Source organism: Paroedura picta, chromosome 12, assembly GCF_049243985.1.
Source record: "Paroedura picta isolate Pp20150507F chromosome 12, Ppicta_v3.0, whole genome shotgun sequence".
Classification (NCBI taxonomy): domain Eukaryota; kingdom Metazoa; phylum Chordata; class Lepidosauria; order Squamata; family Gekkonidae; genus Paroedura; species Paroedura picta.
The window spans coordinates 53,243,353-53,257,081 of NC_135380.1; the positions used below are offsets into that span (position 1 = coordinate 53,243,353).

The 13,729-nt window shown below is 46.1% G+C and overlaps 1 protein-coding gene and 1 long non-coding RNA gene across 5 annotated transcripts in view; one reads left to right on the forward strand and one right to left on the reverse strand.

Moving 5' to 3' along the window:
* Window positions 1-13,729, reverse strand: part of LOC143821303 (bridge-like lipid transfer protein family member 1) — a 51,707-nt gene that overhangs the window by 10,396 nt on the left and 27,582 nt on the right. Inside the window, exon 1 of one of the 4 annotated variants that reach the window (XR_013225762.1) lies at window positions 7,103-7,233. The exons of 2 other annotated variants lie outside the window; for them this stretch is intronic. The gene's annotated coding sequence lies outside the window, so the exon portion shown is untranslated. Of the gene's footprint in view, window positions 1-7,102; window positions 8,947-13,729 lie in introns of those variants that run through there. One more of the 4 variants, XR_013225763.1, reaches the window with a different exon arrangement.
* On the forward strand, window positions 7,367-9,172 carry LOC143821304 (uncharacterized). Its single transcript, XR_013225764.1, has 2 exons — window positions 7,367-7,447; window positions 8,943-9,172. It is a non-coding gene; the product is annotated as an uncharacterized LOC143821304 (long non-coding RNA).

Genomic DNA, 13,729 nt, shown 5'->3' on the forward strand with positions numbered 1-13,729 from the left:
GCTTAGGCAGTAGCAAAATGACCTGATTTGCAAGTACCAAAGGTATTTTCATTAGTTTTTAAATAGTTACTATCTTCAAAGCCCATTCCTTGGAACAGGCCTCCCCTGGTTCCCTGCCAGGCAGCTTAAGGTGGCTTTGGGCTGCAGCTGGCAGCTGGATCAAGTGGGGCGGGTGGGGGCTGGCCAGCTCGTTAGCAGGCCTGGGACAGAGCTCCTTAGCAGACAGTCAGCAGGCCCTCCACCAAGACCCTTTGCCCAGGGCCCTCTCCCCTTACCTGCTGCTGGCTCTAGGCATTGAGGTGCATCTGAGAGCAAAGAGGCTAGAGTCCAGAGACAGAGGGCGGGGGATGCAGGGGCGGGGCCAATCAGGGCAAAGCTGGCTGCACCTTGATTGGCCCTATTCCAACTTGGACAGCCGGACACGTTCCACCCCCCAGGCTGTTTCAGAAATATATAGAGGAACCATGGATAAGGCTAATTAAATCTTTAACAATGGATCAATTAACAGAGAAAACTAAATTATGAAAGAAAGAAGCAGCTATTCTAAATATCATACTTTACTGCAGCTATTGGTGTTCCAGTTCACTATTTACATTTATTTGTAAGCATCTTTACAATTACCATAGCCGTTTAATATTTATTTAGATCTGCTTGTGGCGCTGGGACCGTATACAGAAGCAGCAGTGGAACATGCTGGCCTCTCAATCTGCTCCCAATTGTAAGGGTTCGAAATCATACACCATTTAAATATATACTTTAACCAATTACTGGTTTTACAAGCAAAGCTTCCTGGACAGCATCAAAGCCACAAGCATATTTAGAAGGTCATTCATATCAAAATGTAATTACCGTAAGGCCACTGAATTATGTCAGTGACAGTATATTCCAACCCCCAGAATATTATTAATGTTACCTTTGCCACAGTGTTTGTCCATAACATGCATCCATGACAGACGCAAATCCCAGTGGATGCAACGACGGGACAACTGAGAATTTAACTTACTGCCCTTTATACTGGAATTCCAAACAACTGACCAATGTGTTATAGTGGACAGACTGCTGGGCCAAAATCTGGGAGACTCAAGTCCCAGATCGACCATTGAAGCTGGCTGAATCACACTCACCCTGGACCAGTCACACTCTCACTCTAGCCTACCTCACAGGGTTGCTGTTGTCAGAATTAAATAAAGAGAACAATGTAAACCAAGCAATTGTTCTTTGGCTCTAGAGCCCACCCCAAAATTTCAAAGACAGCTAGAGCTGTGGAGGGATTAAGAACAGGAGATTCAAATCTGGAGAACTGGGTTTGATTTCCCACTCCTCTGCATGCAGCCACCTGGGTCACTTTGAGCTAGTCACACTTTGGGCTGTACTTCACAGAGCAGTTCTGTTAGAGTTCTCTCAGCCCCATCTTCCCTACAGGGGTCTGTGATAGGGAAGGGAAAAGAAAGGTGCTTGTAAATTGCTTTCAGATTCCTCCAGGCAGTGAAAAGCAAGGTGTGTGTGTGTGTGTGTGTGTGTGTGTGTGTATACACCTGTACTATGCAGGACACTCACATCCCAATCGCTCACATCCCACATGCTACTGCCAAGACAAGTCTCCCCCAATCTTATATTGGTGTATTTGGTTTTTCCTACCTAAATGCAAAACTTTACATTTGTCCCTATTGAACTTCATTTTATTCAGTTTAGCCGACTTCTCGAGCCTATCAAGATCATCCTGTATTCTGTTGCTGTCTTCAGTTGTGTTTGCTACCCCTCCCAGTTTAGTATCATCTGCAAATTTAATAAGTATCCCCTCTAATCCCTCATCCCAATCATTTATAAATAGGTTGAACAACACAGGCCCCAGGACAGATCCTTGGGGTACTCCACTTGTCACTATTTTCCAAGAAGATGCTGAACCATTAACAAGTACCCTCTGGGTACGATCTCTCAATCAGTTATTGATCCACCTGGCAGAATTAGGATCCATACCGCATTTTACCAACTTGTGAACAAGAATATCACATGGAACTTTATCAAAAGCTTTACTGAAATCCAGATAAACTATGTCCATGGCATTCCCCTGGTCCAGCAAGGTAGTCACTTTCTCGAAAAAAGAGATGTTTGGTCTGACATGATTTGTTCTTGTGAAACCTGTGCTGAGTCTTAGAAATCACAGCTCTCAGTTCAAGCTGCTCAAGGACTGAGTGTTTGATGATTTGTCAGCTACAGATATCAGGCTGACGGGTCAATAATTACAGTATTTGCTGGCATATAAGACTACTTTTCTCCCCTGAAAAACATGCCTCCAAGTGGGGGGGTGGGGTCGTCCTATACGCCGGGTGTACTTCAGTTGGGATAGATATAGCTGCACATAGTGGCCCATAGTACTGTAATGTAATGTAACAAACTCTATATTTTGAGTGGAAATGTTGGGGGGTCGTCTTATAAGCCCAGTCGTCTTATACGCCGGCAAATACGGTACCAGGATCCTCCTTTTTCCCTTTCTTGAAGATGGGGACAACATTGGCCTGCCTCCAATCGTCTGGCACCTCACCCGTTCTCCAAGAAGTGTCAAAAATAATGGACAGAGGATCAGAGATGACATCTGTAAGTTCTTTTAGTACCCTTGAATGCAGTTCATCTGGCCCAGAAGACTTTGTTTCATTTAAAGAAACTAGGTGTTTGTGGACTGCTCCAACAGTGATCCTAGGCCACCATTCCCGTCCCCTGTGTTGTATTACATTTTTGCTACATTGATCACTATTTCCCTCATATTGATCACTATTTCCCTCACTATTTCCTCTCTCTTTAAACAGAGGCTAGAGAGCCATCTGACGGAGAGGCGGATTCTGTGAAGGCAAAGGGGTGGCAGGTGACAGTAGATGAGCAATTGGGATGTGAGTGTCCTGCATAGTGCAGGGGGTTGGACTAGATGACCCATGAGGTTCCTTCCCACTCTATGATTCTATGATTTTATGATTCTAAAGCCAGATTCATATTTCAGCATTTGTTGTGTATAGCCATATTTTCTAATTATTCCTTCCTCTGAAAAAAAGAAATTGAACCCCAAAACCAGGCACCACAATGAAGTTTCTCAGAGCCAGGGCGACAGGGCATCTAAGATTTGCCAAGTCCTTATGATGGCTGGAGAGAAACACATAGTACAAATGAAGTAAATAAATAAAAAGTGATTATTTCAGGTCTGTGTGAAAGATGATTTGGATCAAAATGTGACCTGTGTGATAGCTAGGAAAACCAGAACTAAGGATCGTGAAGTCTTCTGCTGTTTCTTGTTCAAATGGACATCTAATTTAGGTTCAGTATAATGCTTAAGATATACCATGTTCAGAGGAAGTAAGCTCCTGAATACCAGTGCTAGAGAGGTAGCATGAAGGGAAAACCTTTGCCTCTATCCTTGTTAGTTGGCCCCACAGGATGACAAGCTGGCCGGGTGAGAAACAGGTGGTTGCGCTAGAAGGACCCCAGTCTGATCCAGCACCTTCGGAAGCTTAGTAGATGCATTTCTAGAGGCAATGTTGCAGTTCTGGTCTATAAATGCAACAGTAGTAATTAGCTAATTTCAGTATGTTGCTCATGCTTCATCCAGCCTTTTGTATTTATAAGTGTTTATTGTCTGCAACAAATTTTGGTTTTAAGCAAACAACGTGAGCCATTGTTTTTGCAAAACCCTACCACCACCTCCCCCCTTCAAGGATCGCTGCCTTGTTGTGGCAAGGGGGCTTGCGTAGTTCAGTGAAACTATGAGCTATGCCGTGCAGGGCCACCCAAGACAGACAGGTCATAGCTGAGAGCTCTGACAAAAGGTGATCCACTGGAGAAGGAAATGGCAAACCACTCCAGTATCTTTGCCATGAAAACCCAATGGACAAGTTCAAAAGGCAAAACGATATGACGCCAGAAGATGAGCCCCTCAGGTCGGAAGGTGTCCAACATGCTACTGGGGATGAGCAGACGGCTAGTACGAGTAGCGCCAGAATGAATGAAGCGACTGGGCCAAAGCCGAAAGGACGCTCAGTTGTGGAAGTAACTGGTGGCGAAAAGACAGTCCGATGCTGTAAAGATTTTTATTCCATAGGAACCTGGAACGTCAGATCCATGAATCAAGGCAAGCTGGACGTGGTCAAACAAGAAATGACAAGACTGAACATCGACATTTTAGGAATCAGTGAACTAAAATGGACAGGAATGGGTGAATTTAATTCAGATGACCATCAGGTATACTACTGTGGACAAGAATCTCGCAGAAGAAATGGAGTAGCCTTCATAATCAATAAGAGAGTAGGAAAAGCAGTCTTGGGATACAATCCCCAAAATGACAGAATGATCTCAGTTCGAATCCAAGGCAAACTATTAGAATCATAGAATCATAGAGTTGGAAGGGGCCATACAGGCCATCTAGTCCAACCCCCTGCTCAACGCAGGATTAGCCCTAAGCATCCTAAAGCATCCAAGAAAAGTGTGTATCCAACCTTTGCTTGAAGACTGCCATTCAACATCACAGTGTTCCAGGTCTATGCCCCAACCACTGCTGCTGAAGAGGATGAAGTTGATCAGTTCTATGAAGCCCTACAACACCTTCTAGATGCAACGCCAAAAAATGATGTGCTTATCATCATGGGGGATTGGAATGCTAAAGTAGGAGGCCAAAAGATAACCGGGATAGATAGGCAAGTTTGGCCTTGGAGTACAAAATGAAGCAGGGCACAGGCTGGTAGAATTTTGTCAAGAGAATACAATGGTCATAGCAAACACTCTTTTCCAACAACCCAAGAGACGACTCTACACATGGACATCACCAGACAGTCAACACAGAAATCAGATTGACTATGTGCTCTGCAGCCAAAGATGGAAAAGTTCTATCCAGTCAATAAAAATTAGACCAGGAGCTGACTGTGGTTCAGATCATGAGCTTCTTGTTGCAAAATTTAGGCTTAAATTGAAGAAAGTAGGGAAAAGCACTAGGCCACTCAGGTATGAACTAAATCATATCCCCGACGAATACACAGTAGAGGTGACAAATAGATTTAAGGAATTAGATCTGAGAGACAGAGTGCCTGAAGAACTATGGACGGAGGTTCGCAACATTGTACAAGAGGTAGCAACTAAAACCATCCCAAAGAAAAAGAAATGCAAGAAATCAAAATGGCTATCTGAGGAAGCTTTACAAATAGCTAAGGAGAGAAGGGAAGTGAAAGGCAAGGGAGAAAGAGAAAGATACACCCAATTGAATGCAGAATTCCAGAGAAAAGCTAGAAGAGATAAGATTGCCTTCTTAAATGAACAGTGCAAACAAATAGAAGAAAACAATAGAATGGGAAGGACCAGAGATCTTTTCAAGAAAATTGGAGATATGAAGAGAACGTTTCATGCAAAGTTGGGTATGATAAGGGACCAAAATGGTAGGGACCTCACAGAAGCAGAAGAGATTAAACAAAGGTGGCAAAATTATACAGAACTATACAAGAGCGAGCTTAACATCCCTGATGACCACAGTGGGGTAGTTACTGACCTGGAGCCAGACGTCCTGGAATGTGAAGTCAAATGGGCCTTAGGAAGTCTGAGCAACAATAAAGCTAGTGGTGGTGACAGCATTCCAGTTGAACTATTCAAAATCTTAAAGGACGATGCAGTAAAAGTGCTACACTCAATATGCCAGCAAATTTGGAAAACTCAACAATGGCCACAGGATTGGAAAAGGTCAGTTTACATTCCAATCCCAAAGAAGGGCAATGCCAAAGAATGTTCAAACTACCGCACCATTGCACTAATTTCTCATGCTAGCAAAGTTATGCTCAAAATCCTACAAGCTACGCTCCAGCAATATGTGGACCGAGAACTTCCAGAAGTACAGGCAGGATTTCGAAGAGGCAGAGGAACTAGAGATCAAATTGCCAACATACGCTGGATCATGGAGAAAGCTAGGGAGTATCAGAAGAACGTCTACTTCTGCTTCATTGACTATGCTAAAGCCTTTGATTGTGTGAAGCACAACAAATTGTGGCAAGTTCTTAAAGAGATGGGAATACCAGAGCATCTTATTTGTCTCTTGAGAAATTTATATGCAGGTCAAGAAGCAACAGTGAGAACTGAATATGGAATCACTGACTGGTTCAAAATTGAGAAAGGAGTTCGGCAAGGCTGTATACTGTCGCCTTGCCTATTTAACTTGTATGCAGAGCACATCATGAGAAATGCGGGATTAGAGGAGTCACAAATTGGGATCAAGATTGCAGGAAGAAATATCAACAAACTCAGATATGCAGATGATACCACTCTAATGGCAGAAAGTGAAGAGGAACTAAAGAGCCTGTTGATGCGGGTGAAGGAGGAGAGTGCAAAAGTTGGCTTGAAACTCAACATCAAGAAAACAAAGATCATGGCATCCGGCCCTCTCAATTCCTGGCAAATAGATGGGGAAGAAATGGAGATAGTGACAGATTTTATTTTCCTGGGCTCCAAGATCACTGCAGATGGGGACTGCAGCAAAGAAATTAAAAGATGCTTGCTCCTGGGGAGGAAAGCTATGGCAAATCTAGACAGCATCCTAAAAAGCAGAGACATCACCCTGCCAACAAAAGTGCGTTTAGTCAAGGCTATGGTCTTCCCAGTTGCAATGTATGGCTGCGAAAGTTGGACCATAAGGAAGGCTGAGCGTCAAAGAATTGAGGCTTTTGAACTCTGGTGCTGGAGAAGACTATTGTGAGTCCCTTGGACTGCCAGGCGAACAAACCGGTCAGTCCTAGAGGAGATCAACCCTGACTGCTCTTTAGAAGGCCAGATCCTGAAGATGAAACTCAAATACTTTGGCCACCTCATGAGAAGGAAGGACTCCCTGGAGAAGAGCCTAATGCTGGGAGTGATCGAGGGCAAAAGAAGAAGGGGACGACAAAGAATGAGGTGGCTGGATGGAGTCACTGAAGCAGTAGGTGCAAACTTAAATGGACTCCGGGGAATGGTAGAGGACAGGAAGGCCTGGAGGATCATTGTCCATGGGGTTGCGATGGGTCGGACACAACTTCGCACATAACAACCACCACCTCCTCTACCCCCCCTCCAAAAATAAAATTGTGCACAGAACGAAACATTGGCCTACCTGAAGGTTTCTTCTCTTCAGTGGGGCGAAGTCCTCCACACTGGTTAGGTCACGCCTCCAACTGCTCCTTGCAGGGTAATGCAAATTAGCAAGCCTTCTGGGATCGTGGTAGGCTGACCCCTCCAGGCCTGGAATAGCCAAGCTCCAACCAATAATGTTCTTATCCAACCAACTTTATGAATCATTTAACTTCCTTAATTATTGAACTTAAACATGAACAGCAATATTAACATGAAAACCAACTTTTCATAACATATCTGCTTTTCACCAGTTTTGCAACACAACCTATTGAGGAGGGTAAATATATTGGAGGACTTCGCCCCACTGAAGAGAAGAAACCTTCAGGTAGGCCAATGTTTCGTTCTCCTTCAGTGGGGGAAGTCCTCCACACTGGTTATGTAACCAAGCTAAATAGGGTGGGCTTATGTATATACGTCTTACAGATTCAACCTGCCACCTGTTTCAAGACTCGTCTGCCAAAAGTTACCAATTCCTCCTCCTGAGCCTCAATTTTGTAATGCCTCACAAAAGTAGTAAAGGAGGACCATGTAGCTGTCCTACAAATCTCCTCAATCGAGGCTCTGGTTCTAAAGGCTGCCGAGGTGGCTGCAGCTCTGGTTGAGTGCGCCGTGATATTCTTTGGACAACTCAACCCTTGTGAATCATAAGCCTGCTTGAGACACAGTCTTATCCAATTGCTCACTGTAGACTTGATACCTTATTACCTATGTTTGTTGTGCCGTAAGCCACAAATAAGGCCTCTGTTAATCTAAAGGCCTGAGTCCTTTTGATATAACATCTCAGTGCCCTTCTGACCTCTAATTTGTGCCAGTTCTTTTCAGTTTCCCCTGAAGGGTTTGGAAAAAATGACGGAATCACTATTTGTTGGTTCAAATGAAACCCTGAATTGACTTTTGGTACAAAAGAAGGATCTGTACATAACAAAACAGACCGTTTACGGAATATACATAGATCTTTGGCAATTGATAGGGCACCCAGTTCAGACACCCTTCTTGCTGTTGTAACTGCAATCAAAAAGGCCACTTTCCAAGACAAGTACTTTAATTCTATCGATTTTAGGGGTTCAAATGTAAGCGCCTGAAGCACCCTTGAGAGGTTCCATGTCGGAAACCTATGTTGGACAGGTGTTGCTAATTGAGCTGCCCCCTTGAGATATTTTTTGATCAGTTTACTGTTTGCAAGGCCTTTTAGACCTTTGAACTCCAACACCGCTGCTAAGGCTGACACCTGACGTCGCAGCGTATTAGGCCTTCACCCTTTACTTCTACCTTCATGTAAGAATGCCAAGATATCTTTATGAGACGGCTTCATCGGGTCCAAATTGCGGTTCCGTGCCCATTTTTTAAAGGCCAGCCAGGTATAATTATATATTCTCCTGGTTGCTGGACGCCTCGCATGAAACATTACATCCGCAATCTCTTTGGGAATGCCAGACTCTACTAGTGCTTCCCTACCAATTTCCATGCCGTCATTTTTAACCACTGAGGATCTGGGTGCCAAAGTGGCCCCTGGCTTAACAGATCTGGAGTCACTGGCGCAAGGTCCATGGGTTCTCTACTGATAGTTGTATTAAGTCCGAGAACCATGGTCTCCTTGGCCACCAGGGTGCCAATAGTATTACAGTTGCCTGATCCTCTCTGATTTTGTTCAACCCTTTGTTCAACAGTCGAGTTGGGGGAAACATATAGAGAAGCCCCTTCGGCCAGTTCTGGAGAAGAGCATCTATGCCTTCTGACCCTTTTTCCGGAAACCTGGACATGAATCTGTTCACTTTCCTGTTTTGTTTTTTGTTTTTTTTGTTTTTTGCTGTGGCAAACAGATCCACTATTGGATTTCCAAAGCGAAGGATGATCTGCTGGAACATTTGTTGATTGACCACTCTGTCGGATCCACATCCTTGCGGCTCAGCCAATCCGCCATCACATTCTGGGTGCCTTGAAGATGCTGAGCCTTCACTCCTTGGACATGGCTTTCTGCCCACTGGCATATCATCACTGCCTCCTTGTGTAGCATCAACGCTCTTGTGCCCCCTTGTCGGTTCACATGTGCCTTGGCTGTCACGTTGTCTGTTTTGACTAGGACATACTGGTCCTGGAGTAGATCCTGAAAAGCTACCAGCGCCAATCTGATGGCCCTTTGTCAGGTTTGCCTTCGAGCGCCACCAGTTTAAATCCTTTCTCAGTCTCTCTGAGATGAAGATCATTTTGTGTCTTTTTTTTTTTTGATGATCTGACGTTGAAATGGCAGTAATGTCCATTGCAGTGGTCTGAGGTGTAACCTTGCCCAGGGAAATGTTTCTATGGTTGCTATCAAGAGGCCTAGCAGTTGTGCCAAGAGCATCAAGTCCACTTTTTTTTTTTTTTTTTTTTGTCTTGCAAACCTTTGACACCATATCCTTCACCTTCCTCACCCTGTCTGGAGTCAGGAATACCCTGGCTTGTTTGGTGTTGATCAGAGTGCCTAAGTGAATCAGCTCTCTGAATGGTGTCAGATTGCTCTTCTGAAAATTGATCAAGAACCCATGTTCTTGAAGTGCGCGTACTGTAACCTCTACACTCTTCTGGGTTTCCCTGAGGCTCTCCCCCCTCAGCAAAACGTTGCCCAAATACGGATAAATGTGAACAGCTCTTTGTCGAAGAACTGCAACCAAAGTCACCATCACCTTGGTAAAAACTCTTGGAGAGGAAAAGAGGCCAAAGGGGCCTTGTATTGGTAATGCTTGTTCCTGAAGGCAAATCTGAGGAATTGTCTGGAAGTTTGATGTATTGGAATGTGTAGGTAGGCTTCTTTCAAGTCTAAAGAAGCCATGAAATCGTTGACCTGAAGTGCCTGTAGAATGGAACGAAGGGACTCCATTCTGAACTTCTATTTTCTGACAAATAGGTTTAGTTCCTTTAAGTTCAGAATTGCCCTCCATTCTCCTGACTTCTTGGGCACAATCAACAGTATAGAATATACGCCCTTGCCCCTCTGAGATGTTGGAACTTCCTCTATCGGCCCAATGTCCAGTAAATGTTGAATAGCTTTCTGTACTAAAGAAGCTTTCATTTCCTCTTTCGGTATAGGGGACGACACAAATTTGTGGGGAGGTGTCTGAACAAACTGTATCTTGTAGCCGTGCTCCACAACTGACAGGACCCACTTGTCTGAAGTGGACTGCTGCCATGCAGGAAGAAAATTCTGAAGCCGGCCTCCTATTCTGGCGTCGTGCTGTAGATTTTTTTCCCCTCTTTTTTGGATGCTGTATGTCCATCCCTTTGTTTGTTGGGTTGATACTGGGGTCTCTGGTATCTAGACTGGTATGGGAAGGAATGTCTTCCTCTGAAACTATATCTCTGGGTACTTTGAGACTTGTACGAACGAAAGGACTGAAAGGATTTCTTTTTTAATTCCTTATCCTTCTGAGAAGTTGATGGCATTGCTTTTTTCTTCTCTTTGGTCTCTACTAAGACTTTGTCTAGCGCACCTTTCCCCAAAAGAGGTCTGCCTGAAAATTTCTCCGTTGCCAGATTACATTTTGATAGGGTATCCACTTTCCAGTGTTTAAGCCAGAGATTACGCCTGGCTACTATATTGGCTCCCTGTGCCCTGGCTGAGAACTGCACTGCATCTTGTGAGGCATCTGCAGCAAACTGGCAGGCTCTTTTGATCTTTAAAAGAGATCTTCTCAACCTTAGAGGGTCTGGCTCTGGATCTTGCAACAAGTCATCAGTCCAGACTACTGCTGCTCTGGCAAAATTAGACAGAACTGCATCTGCCCTGATAGCTAAGGAGTTGGCTTCATGAGCTTTCTTTAACACAGTCTCATTCTTTCTGTCTACAGGATCCTTTAGGATGTTATCTCCATCTTTGGTTAGTACTGCTCCTGATAACATAGCCACTACAGGAGCATCGACCAGTGCTATTTTTAGATCCTGTATGGTTTCATCTGGAAGTATATAACATCTTTTGGCTACAGAATGCAAGGATATCCCACTACCAGGAATTGCCCATTCAGCTCTCATGACATCTTCAAAGTCATCAGCAAATGAGTATACTGTCAGCTTATTGGGGGGTTTCTTGAAACCTCTTGTATCCAAGTTAGCTGATCTCCTGGTCTTTCCTGAAGCAGAACTGGTCACAGTCTCCTCCTCATAATTGAGACTTTTAGTGACCTTTTTCAAAAGTCTTTGAAAATGTTCTGCTTGAAAAAGTCTGGAGGAGACTTCTTTGCAGTCAGAATCTGTCCCTGACCATTCCCCATCCTCCTTGTCTGAAGCCACTGTAACTGATGTAGCTGCTGACTGAAGATCCTCCCTTTCTGCCTCTTTGGTCTCCTGCTAGAGGAAGAGGCTGTTCTCCTAGATCTTAAAGAGGATCTTTTTCTCTTTCTGGATCCCCTGCTCCCTCCCTCCGTCTATTTTGGGAGGGTGGGAGGGACTTTTCTTGCACCCTGGCTGCAGTCTGGGCTTGTGGAGGAGCAGCTAATGACTGTGGAATCCACAAAGTCTGCCATTGTTTCCCCCCCCCCCCCCACTCTGCCAGTGAGGGTACTAAAAAGGCGGGGAAAACCGGCGTGCTGGTGTTATCTGCAGCCATCACATTTTCTGCTCTAGCAAGGGAGGTTTGTAGAAAGAGGGGCCCCACTGCCCCACCTCCCAGCCCAGCCACAGTTCCTGTTACAAACACATTACCAGCCTGCTCTTGTAATCTCTCAGTGCTGGTCCCGGGTGCGGCTGTATTCTGCCCGGGGGCCTCGCGTCTCTCAGGCAGAGGAGACGCGGTCGCCTCCAACCGGGCCATTTCTTCCAATCCCCGCTCAGCCAGAACGGGGGTGAGGGAATTCTCCGGCTGCAAGCCTGCAGACGGAGCTGGAGAAGATGAAAGCTGCTTCCCTGAATTCAGCTGCTTCCCTGAATTCAGCATAGCCGACCGTTTCTGGGCTTCTGCAGCCTCTTTCACCTCCAATTGATTTGACCTTTCCTTCCTTCTAGATTCTGCCCCCGAGGCTATTTTCCTCTTAGTGAAGGAATTTTGCATATTCTGTTTGCTTTCTGTTTTGCAGATCAAGGAGCTCAGCTTCTAAGATCCTGCTCGGAGCTTGCAGGGCAACAGGACTGGAGGGGTCAGCCTACCAGGATCCCAGAAGGCTTGCTAATTTGCATTACCCTGCAAGGAGCAGTTGGAGGCGTGACCTAACCAGTGTGGAGGACTTCCCCCACTGAAGGAGAACTGTTTCTTAAGTAAATTACACGAGGAAGTTCTTTGTCATTTCTGACATGTCGATGGCTTCACTTGGAATTAGTTGTGCGCTGCAAAGAATGCTTTCCTGTGGCAATGGGGCCCTATTCGTCATTACAGACATCTAGATGTATCTGTATCCAACAGGAAGGGCTCCATTGCACTCCCCTTTAAGAAAGACTGCACAGCTGACCCCCATGAGGCAGAACTATTCTGAGACTACTTTGTTTCCTCGGGGGGACACATTTCAGTGCCGGAGTGTATCTGGTGATGAAAGTGCCCCCCATGGGGACACAGTAAACGGTGGACCTTTATGCTCTGCAACCCTGGACTGCCGGCAGTCCAGAGAAGCTGCGGCTGTATGGAATGGGCCTGAGTGACTTTCTGCTGCTGCTGCTGCTGCTGCTGCAGACCCAGCCTGTGCAGAGCACCTCCCTCCCTCCCTGCCTGCCTCCCGCCTCTGCCTCGCCCCTGCCTGGGACACTGAGGAGCTGTGATGGGCTGGGCCAGGCCCCTCCCTTGCTGCGGTGCTGACAGCCCTGGGGGCCACGCTGCTGCTGCTGCTGCTCCGGGCAGGTCCTGCCTTCCTGGGAGAGAGGTGGGAACCGCCCACCAAGATGTCCTCCGGACTCAGTGGGAGAAGACAGAGGCAGACTGTCTGGCTGCTGAATATACAGCTTCCAGTTAGCCAGACACATCTATCCTTCCCTAGTTTGCGGTTTAAAAAAACACACACGCATCTAAGCTAGTGCCCATCAACAGCTTGTGACAGCTAACTCTACTGTGGCATCTCAACCTTTACGCGGAATGATCCTGGGGACGTCCCCTTACTGTTCCCCAAGCCCATTTCATGCCTTTTTACTTAAATCCCAAGGACACGTACCAAGGAGCGTGCTGAGCAGCAGCAGCAGCAGCAGCAGCAGACGGTCTTGCGTAGCCTTTCCAGGAAGGCTCTGAGCCTGCCCATTTGGCTGCCTCTCTTGAGGCTGCTCGGCAAGCTCTGGGGGGGTGGGGGGTGGGGGAGGGGCAGTTGAGAGAGTGAGCAGGTTGAATGTCCGGCCAACTGACCGCTGAGGGGGGAGGAGCTGCTTAAAGCACTCCTGGTCCCCCATGCCAGGCCTTGCGATGATTTGAATTGACCTCCACCAATCAGAGAACCCCACGGACTGGAATAGGGAAGCAGTTCAAAGGTGCAATGGAAAAGAAACCCCGTAACCTCTAATTCAGCCTGTCTCAACTTTTTTACCATTGAGAAACCCCTGAAACATTTTTCAGGCTTCAGGAGGCCTTTGGTGGCACTAATGACGCAGAATGGGGTTGGGAAGCATAGTTGGGTCTACAACCACCCGGGGCCCCTCTCCCCCCCCCCCCGAGGGCATCAATGGC